The following is a 10,387-nucleotide window of genomic DNA, read 5'->3' as shown; positions in this document are numbered from 1 at the left end:
ACAGTGTCCTAAAGCGTTCTGCAGCAGGGCCCCAACTGGAGTTTCCCGGCGTGGATTTTCTGCAAAACAAAAGCAATCAACATTAGAAATGTGGCAGCCGTGCTCACTGACCCCAAAACCCACACCCAAAAACCTAGAAGCCCCACAGACAGCACCCCTAAGACAGGCAAGCGAGCAATAATAACGCCTAAACGTTCACGTGTAATTGGCCAAATGTTTTCCAAAGTAAATGCCTGTCACAGAGTTTGTTAATTCAAGAGTCCTAGGACTTTACTAGTACCACTGTCACTCTCTCGCCTCTCCTTATACTCCATTATACTACCTTCCATCCAAACGCTCATCTTACCTGTAATTTGTGTTTGAGCTTTGAGGGCTGGCTCAACCTGGAATTCACAGTGTCCTAAAGCGTTCTGCAGCAGGGCCCCAACTGGAGTTTCCCGGCGTGGATTTTCTGCAAAACAAAAGCAATCAACATTAGAAATGTGGCAGCCGTGCTCACAGACCCCAAAACCCACACCCAAAAACCTAGAAGCCCCACAGACAGCACCCCTAAGACAGGCAAGCGAGCAATAATAACGCCTAAACGTTCTGACCTCCCATTTCCTCCTAACCAATTTCATCCCTTAATAGACCTTGCCAGCAATGGCCCAGCCAAGACCCGTTAACCCAAGCGCAAACAAGTTTGACCCCCCCCAAACAGCCAAAAAGCAAATCCGGGAAAAAAGCCACACTTAGCAAAATGTATTTAAATGAGGACTCACTACTTCCAGTCCCTCTTTAGGGGACTCGTCAACGTAAGTTTCTTCATTGTGCGGAATCCAGGCATCAGCATTACGGGAAATGGATAGGGTGAGTCTGGAGGAGGAGGATAGACGACCAGGACTGAGTTCTTGGCAACTAACTTGTGAACCTGAGGAATGCTGCGGCATCAAAATCAAGACAGTTCTGCTGATGGGCTTGTTGTTTGATTGGGTGATTACAGTTTTGTTGTGAATGGGATCAATCACTTGATAAACAAAGAAAGACAGACACACAGGAATAAAAGTGAATAAGGACGAAAAATAAAGTTAATGAATCATTGACTCATTTTCAGAACTCGCTGTCAGGGAAGCAGAACTCGTCCTCATACTCTGCAAATTCAGTCGGTAGTACTTCTGGTAACTGAGGAGAACTTTCCTCAGGTAGGTCGGTGTCTTCTTCTTCCTGCGTGCATTCTCGTACTTTGTAATCTGGTGGTATGAAGTGCTGGTTCATCTTTATCATGGTGAGCCGCTCCACATTTGCGGGCAAGAGGCGGGACCTTTTGGAAGTCACAATGCCACCAGCAGAACTAAAAACACGTTCTGAAGACACGCTTGCGAGTGGGCAAGACAAGTAATTGATAGCCAGGTTGGTGAGCTCTCGCCATATGTTTCTTTTCCCATGCCAATACGCCAATGGGTCCTCAGTAATATTGACCGCTGTTGAGTCATCCAGGTAGGCCTGCACCATTGAAACAATGTTCTCCCGGATTCCTGTACTTTGCACTTCTGTGTCCTTTCTGGGACAAGGAAACCCTAGCCAATCCGCTTCAGACATATCGCCTGGGCCTGGTGCAGATGATACGGTTGCTGGTGTGGTTAACGGCTCAGAGGAAAAGACACTCACTTCTGCCACAGGCACAGATGCAGAAGTCCTTTTTTGGGACGCCTGATGGCCTGCTGATTCACTAGTACTGTCTTCTCCTACAGTTCCCTTCCGCTCTCTTTCAAAACGAATGGCTGACTGAGCTAGCCAACCTTTGTACTCTGTAACATCTGAAGTTTCAAAAGGAATTAATACTTTGCCAAACAATGGCTTTTTGTAACGTGGATCCAGAATAGTAGCACAAATGTAGTGCTGTTGTTTCTTGATATTTACAAGCCGTTCATTGCTAACTAGGCGTTGTAATAATCTCTGCGCCAACTCATATGCTTCATTCTTTCCAGCATCCTTTAATTTTGAAGACACCACCTTGACTTGGTGCTCGAGCTTAAGCAACAATGGGATACCTTTGCTCAAAGAACAGTCCTCCCTGCTGACTTCATGCGTGAAGACCTCAAAAGGAAGAAGCATGTCTGTCAGGCTTTTAACTAGCTGCCATTGCTCCACCGCTAGCATCATTTCTGTCGTATCACCACCCAGGTTGTAGAAATACTCATTGACTACTGGAAACAGCTCATGCAGACGCTCAAGCATGTAGAAGGTTGAGTCCCAACGTGTTGCCACCTCCTGGATAAGTGCTTTCACTGTCATTCTACGTACATTTTGCTGGCGCCTCAGCTCCTTCCGGGCCTTAAAAGAATGGTTGAAATGTGTGCATATTCTTCTGCAGATGGTCGGTATTTTCTCGACTGCAGGTTCTTTTTTCAAGAACTTTTGCACGACCAGGTTCATACAGTGCGCCAAACACGGCACTCTGAAATAGTCACCGTCCTCCATGGCCTTAACTACATTGCTGCCATTATCAGTAGAAACATAACCAACCTTGCAATTTCTTGGGAGCAGCCATTGCGAGACCTTTTTGTTAAAGTTATCCAAAATGTTGTCTGCAGTATGAGTTTTCTCCATGCCAAACATGGCTAATGTTGCATGTTTACGAGCACCCTTAAAAATCTCGACCAAGTCACCACCTGCATTTATCAGTTTTGCAACCCCTGAAAAAGAGACCCAGTGTGCAGTGATGCACATGTAATCAAGGGCTTGGCAACTGGTCCACATGTCTGTTGTCAGGTGTATAGTGTGAACAGCACTCTTCTGCAAAGCTGCCCCAACCAACTCAAGCACCTCTTTATGTAGTGCTGGAACAGCAACCCTGGCAAAATAGAACCGGCTAGGAACCTTCCATTTAGGGGCCAGTGTTGCCACGAGTTCAAGAAAACCCACACCTTCGACAAACGAAAAAGGGAGAAGGTCCACCGCTAGCATTTTAGCCAGCTTAGTGTTATACAGGCGCACAATTGGGTGGTTGCGCTGAAATGGCGCATCTGAGGAGAACATGTCTGTAATGGTGCGCTGGACAAATGTACTGGATGATGCTGATGCCTTCTTCGACCCACTTCGGCTCAGTGTTAACATTTTCCGCATTGGTGTGTCTCCCAGACTCTCAGTGTGCCTCGTATGTGTTCCGGAGGGTGTGGTGCTGCCAGGGGTACTGGGTGCAACCGGACAAATGTCTGACGGTTCTTCTACCTCCCCGTCATCTTCAGATGAAACACCTAGTACGGGTATATTTTGGCCACTTGCCTTTGGGATTGCTTTCCCTTGATATTTGCTAGGTGCGCAAACCATTCGACAGCGTGCCTTCTTTTAAGATGACCTATCTAGCCTCCGGTACCATAGTTGGTACCAGTCTTACCACGGCTAACTGTAGTCTTACAAATGGAACAAACGGCTAAGTAATCATGCTTTGCATGGACACTAAAAAAGTTCCAAACTGGGGACTGGAAACTTCTGGTTTTGCCGCACGAGATGATACTGCCAATGCCAGATGAAGCAGTGGTGGATGAGCCTTGCAGACATCTACTGGGTTGTGCAATTATTGCAGCAACCCTACTTGAGGGAGTCGAGCTGGATGGAGTTCCCTTCTGGGGAGAAAATATGGGAGCTGTAGGTTTTGTTCAACTTGTTGTACTACTTGACTGCGTTGGTGGTGCTACCAGTGCCACGTCGCCAGGGTCACGCTCAGCATGACATCGGGATAGGGTATAAATGTCTGTCTGCTGCATGGCCGGTGTGGCTGGAATGACGTGTGTGATGACTATGTCATTGCTGTCATCCTGTTCATCAACATCAGAATGCACCACTTCATCAAGTCCGACGTTCGGATCCATAAGTATGAGCTTTCCGGGGCCCTTCCTTTTAACATTTGATACCTTTCTCAGGTCATGGTGTGCCTCCCTCTCAGACGTCGGAGATAGTTGCCAATCTGGATCCAGATCATCTGATGGAGCGGGGCTTGAAGAGGAACTTCTACACACCCTCCGTGATCTTTTCCTTGCTGGGGAGCTGGGAGAAAATGAATCATCAGGAGGAGTGGCTTTGTCTTCCTGACATGATGATACCCCGGCTCCAAAGTCAATTTCCTCCTGTGCCCCTACTTCTGGAAGAACAACCATTGTGAGCACTTGCACCGCTCCATGCGCCGCTACATGGGCCTCTTCACTGACCTCTACTTGCAACTCTCCATGGACCTCTCCTTCCCGGCCTTCTCCTTCTCGGCCTTCTCCTTCTCGGTCTTCTCCTTCTCGGACAGATCCTTCTCGGACAGATCCTTCTCGGCCAGCTCCTTCTCGGCCAGCTCCTTCTCGGCCAGCTCCTTGGACAGCTCCTTGCGCATGTACTTGTGCTTGTACTAGTAGCCCATGCAGTTGTTGCGGCTTTGGTTGTTGAATAGTACTTGTGAGAGGAGTTACAACCTCTGTTGATTGTGTGCTGCTACTTTCTTGCGATGAGCCAACATCACTGGTCGTTGGTGATTGAACCACTAAACAGGCTACCTGTGCAGCACTCATGGTGGACTTTTGTTCTTTTTTCCACAAAAATTTAGTGGTCGAGGCACCAGTCTCCTTGGTAAGTGGTGCCACTTGTTTCTTCTTCTCCTTAGTAGAGACATCTTTCTTGCAAGAGGAGCTACGGGCACCTCTTTTCGGACCCATCTTCTTCAGATGTCGGAACAGCAGGCCGCAGCAGGACTTCTTCCTGGCACTGATGCTCAACGATGATGCGGAGTTCTTGACTTTGTGCACCTAAAAGCAAACGAAGACAGAGGAACATCAGTTAAATATATGTTGCATATGTAGCGCTTCAATTTATAGTTTGCAAGTAGGCATTTATGAATACACACGTGCACACCACAATATGGAAATATCAAAAATAAGAATTGCTAAATTTTTGGGAAACAGGAATTTAACATTGATCCAAGAGAGCCCACAGAGAGGGTTGTAGTTTCATGTACCACTGACTCCCCCTGGGCACAATGGGTGAAAGCAAGGCAAAATGGGTGCAGGCCTATGGCACAAAGCTCACTGCCTGTCTTCAAAATGGCCGCTTGACCCCCATCCACATGGCCAGGACCATGCCTCAAAATGGCCCCCACCAACATAGCCAGCCCCCAACCCCTACTCCAAAAGACAAAAAACACAACACAAATCACCACAATCCAATGCCATCCATCAACTTTCAGAAGGGTTATGCTGGCTGCTGGTGGTTTTCTGGTGCAAAATTGCTATTTTTGCGAGTGCGAGATTGTTGCTTCACGACGCGAACGTGGCGAAAGACCCGCAAAATACGCGAACAAACGAATTCTGGGCCCCCTGGGCATAATGAATGAAATCAGAGCACACTGGGTGCAGGCCTATGGCACAAAGCACACACAACCTGGCTTCAAAATGGCCGCTTGACCCCCATCCACATGGCCAGGACCATGCCTCAAAATGGCCCCCACCAACATAGCCAGCCCCCAACCCCTACTCCAAAAAGTCAAAAAACACAACACAAATCACCACAATCCAATGCCATCCATCAAGTTTCAGAAGGTTTATGCTGCCTGCTGGTGGTTTTCTGGTGCAAAATTGCCATTTTTGCAATTTCGCGAGTGCGAGATTGTTGCTTCACGACGCGAACGTGGCAAAAGACCCGCAAAATACGCGAACAAACGGATTCTGGGCCCCCTAGGCATAATGAATGAAATCAGAGCACACTGGGTGCAGGGCTGCAGGCCTATGGCACAAAGCACACAACCTGGCTTCAAAATGGCCGCTTGACCCCCATCCACATGGCCAGAACCTGCAGGACGATGCCTCAAAATGGCCCCCCACCAACATAGCCAGCCCCCAACACCACCCCAAAAAGTCGAAAAACACACACAAAAATCACCACAAACAAACATCAACTTATCAACTTACTTGTGAAATCAAATTTCGAATCTAAAAGTAATCCAAAAGTCCTCAAATCCAAATATCCAGCAGCATCCACAAAAAGTAATCCTTCCCAGTCAAGATCGAAAATCAAAGTGGCCAGGAAATGGACTAAGCAATGGGAGGAGCTTGCTGGACAGGAATAGGAAGATGGAGACTGGGCCACTTCCTTCACCCCTCCCCAATTGTAATTTTTGTACTTTCGCGAGTGCGAAATTGTTGCTGCCCGCGCCGGGGGCCGCGAACAGTGCGAACATAAGCAAAAAATCCGCAGCGCGCGGATTTGCGGATTTTGCAAGAAATCCGCGAATCTCGCTGATTGCGGATTTACCGAAAATCCGCAAAATCCGCGAGTGTAACGGATTTTCCGCCCATGCTTAGTCTGTTTAGATGAGAGCAATCTCTCTGACCAGCCACCCAGACCTACACACTCCACTGTCCACCTGTGAAAAAAACTATTCTGTGTGCAAAATTACATATCCCTCGGACTCTATCAAAATGCAACCCTAGATCAAGGCCCCATAAGTCTACCGAAACGTTATGCATTTAGTTCTAACAAAAAAATCTTTTGCTTTTTTTTCAGATGTTAAAAAGTGAGTTCAATCTTTCCAGATCACTTTCAGATGTGATGGGTTCATTAAAAAAGCCTTGGCCCCTTTATCTTGAAATGGTTTAATTAGTTGTTGTATATCACCTCTCTGCTTGACGAAAAAGGAAAATCAGCCGCCCACTGAGCGCTTAGATTCTGGCCTGGTCTTCTCATAGATTGACTGTCTTAATAGGAAGTTTCCGATATTTATCAGTATAGCTTGTGGCTTCCCATCTTCCCTAACTGGCTGTTTCTGCATGAACGGAAACCTGTGGGATCGCTGGATCTCCTGGGACCAATTCCATCCTTCCAGCTCTGGAAATGGCTGACGAAACAGATCCACTATGTAAGAGCATACCTTAGATCCCTCTTTACCATCTGGATCACCAAGCACCTGCAGATTATTCCACCTTTGGGGATTTTCCTGATCTTCCAGTTTCCACGTGATGTCCATCAGCTGGGATTCGTGGGCTTCTGCCTGACAGTAAGCACAAGCAACATCGATTCAAGAGCAGCAGCTCTGGTCTCTAGCTCAGTTAGACACTCAACAATGGCATTACAAGACTCAGCCACCTTTTCAACCACCCCCTGCAGTTTATGTATTGCTGCCTGAGATCTGAAGCCATCCAGTTGAGTTTCCTCATGATGCAACATGATACATTGAAAAATAGACCCTAAAGTAGGAGGGTTTGAACTAAGATCATCTTGGGAAGCTTCTGGTATGCCGACCACCAGTTGATCAGTTGGGGAACAGTTCCACTTGAGAGCCTTTCCACCGGAGGCTTGCTGCCCAGTATTATTTACCCGCCTTACGGGCAGTTGTGAGCAGAGTGACGCTAGCTAAATCATTAGCGCACTATTGCTAGACTCGGAAAAGGATCCTCACCCATCTATAGACCATTCTGTCTGTTGGACAGGCCACATGAAGGGCTCGCTCCCTCCCCGCATGACAGGGCCCGGACACCGGCTCTCCAGGTGCTACCCACAGAAGCAACCCGCAAACCGTCCCCTACGGGACTCCTGCTCCCGGACATCTCTGTATCACTGGCCCGGGTCACTGTCCGCTCCATTGCCGGCCCGGCCGCCATCTTGGACACTGCACCACAAGGCCGCGTGGCCTCAGCTCGACCCTAACCCTGGGCCTGGCCAGGCCCCGACATCCCGGCACCACCATCCACCCAGGAGGTGAACGGACCACTTGGCAGGTCAATGGGAGAAAAGAGTGTCAATGGCTCTCCCCCGCCAGGTGCCGATCGCCCCCAGCCTCCCTGGGCGCTGGCTCCACCCCCCTGCTGGGTGTCTGGACTCCCTCATCCCGGACCTCCCGACCTCCAAGTGCGAGGGTCCGGACATCAAAGGGCGCCAGACCTATAACTGGGGCAGCTCCAGAGCAGGAAGGCAGTTGTATCCTGGAGTCGAGAGACACCGTGAAGAACTCATCCTTGACGGACTGCTGGCGCTGCCGCAGCCCTGCCTTGTGAACTGTCGTCCTGCCTGCTGGCGCTGCCGCGGCCTTCTGCAACCTTCATCCTCGTTGGACCTGCTGGCGCTGCCGCGGCCTTCTTGCAACCTTCGTCCTCGTCGGGACCTGCTGGCGCTGCCGCGGCCCGTTCCTATCTACGACCACCTTGGGACCTGCTGGCGCTGCCGCAGCCCGTCCTTCTCGAACGCCGAGCTCGAGGATTGTGAGCTACCATCGTCTCATCGCAGTACCAGATTGGTAACAAAGACTGTCCCGCTACCCCTTTTCCTTGTCAGAGACTAGAATTGAGAGGATCCTCGTGTCCTGATCTCATTGTACCGTACTACCGTACTTCAAGAATTGCCTATAAAGAACGTTAACCTTATCCTTGTGTGGTGTCCGTCTGTGGGGGGGAAGTTACTTGTCTGTACGATCGCTGGAGACGGCCCTCACCGGAGGCCTCTCCCCTTGTCCTCGGCCGACCCTCCCGGTCCCCGTCTAACATTGGTGGCCAGCGGCGCGATCCGAACCAACGCGTAATCGTACAGAAAGTAACTCACCCCACGACTAAACCACAATGACGACCAAAGAGAGCGGATCTACAGAGAAATTCCAAATGGAAAAACTGGAGGAGTACAGCCATCGAGATTTAAAACAATTTTGTATGGAACTGGGCATTGCTACCACCGGTCTGAGCACAAAAGATGACTTTAAACACGCCCTAGAATCGTGGGCAGAGGCAAATGCCGCCGGACCCTGGGACCAAAACATCGAAGCACCGGAGACGAGCACCGCTCCGTCCAAAGAAAGGAGAGCGGGTCTCTCCTGGGAAGAGATCCAAGAACGAGAAAAAAGCAGACTGCACAAATTAGAGTTGGCACGGCTCAAGTTAGACGGAGAACTAAAACTAGCGGAACAAAAAATGAACCTAGAACACTTACGGCTCCGAGAAGAGCGGGAAGAAAAGCAAAGACAAAGAGAGCTCGAAGAAAAAAGACTGGCATACGAACACGAGCGTAAGCTAGCAGAGATAGAACTACGGAAGCAGAACAAAGACCTGGGGGTGCCCGAGCAACCGCGCACCCCAGGAGCTACGGAACCAAAGGTCCACATCCCCAAAGTTGTCGTCCGAGAATATTTCCGAAACGACGACATACAACAGTGGTTCAAGGCCTACGAGATCGCCATGACCTCCCACCGGATCGATCGAAGTGACTGGGGAGCCGGTCTATGGGGGAGGTTCGTCAATGAAGGCCGCGATGCCCTGCTACAGCTCCCGAACCATCAAATGACGTCCTATGACCACATGAAGGCCGCCCTCCTCACTCGATATGGGCTTACACCCGAAATGTACCGCCAGAGGTTCCGCGACTGCACCCGAATCCCGGGTACAACTTGGGTAGAATATGTGAACTATTTCAGCCGAGCCTTCGAGGGATGGATCAAGGGAAGCCACGTAATGACCTACGACGAGCAGCTCTTCAACCTCATTGTGTGGGAGCACCTCTCCAACAACTGCTTTGTCGAGCTCGGGCAGCACCTCCTCGACAGTAAATTGACTGATCCACGGCAGCTCGCCGCCGAGGCTGACCGATGGGAGAGCACCCGAGTGGGCCGGAGTGGGCCCAACGAACAGAACAGAAACAACCAAGGTCATCACCGTCCCCGAGGAGGAGGAGGAGGCCAGGGCCGGGGCAGAGACGCCGTCCCGGCCGCTCCCGCTACCAACACCCCGCCCCCGGCCGGCCGGGGTAACCCCCCGATGCGCCCGGGGTTCCGAGCCAATGTCACTTGTCACCGATGCCAGCGAGTCGGCCACTACGCCAGTGACCCGAACTGTCCAAAGAACCAGACTCCCAGGCCCCGCCAGGTAGCTGCCGCCGCCCTAGGAGAAGAGCAAGTCTCCGAAGAGCATGAGGAATACGAACAGGAGCAACCAGAGTGGGAACCGGCCGCCATGGTCCTGGCGTGCCTAGGGGGAAGAGACATGATCCCGCGGGCTCCCCTACCCGCCAACACCAGAAAATACAGCCAGTGGGTGAACATAAATGGGCGCAAGGCTGAAGCCCTGCGTGACACGGGGGCCAGTGTGACGGCCGTCCGCTGTCACCTGGTGACCCCGGAACTAATCCTGCCGAACGTCCTCTGCCCCGTCCGTTCAGCCGACAATTCTGAGAGCCTGTGTCGGATGGCCTGCGTCCCCTTCGAATGGGGAGGAGTATCCGGCATGTTGAAAGTGACTGTCCGCGACGATGCCCCCGTGGACTGTCTCCTGGGGAACGATCTCGAGAGTTCCCCGTGGGCCGCCGTGCAAAGAAGAGAACACCTGGGGATGTTGGGCCTCCCGGACTGGGCATGCGTAACCACCCGGTCCATGGCCGCCCGCACCATCCCCAGACC

Source organism: Lissotriton helveticus, chromosome 6 (assembly GCF_964261635.1).
Source record: "Lissotriton helveticus chromosome 6, aLisHel1.1, whole genome shotgun sequence".
Classification (NCBI taxonomy): Eukaryota; Metazoa; Chordata; class Amphibia; order Caudata; family Salamandridae; genus Lissotriton; species Lissotriton helveticus.
This window is presented reverse-complemented; position numbering follows the sequence as displayed.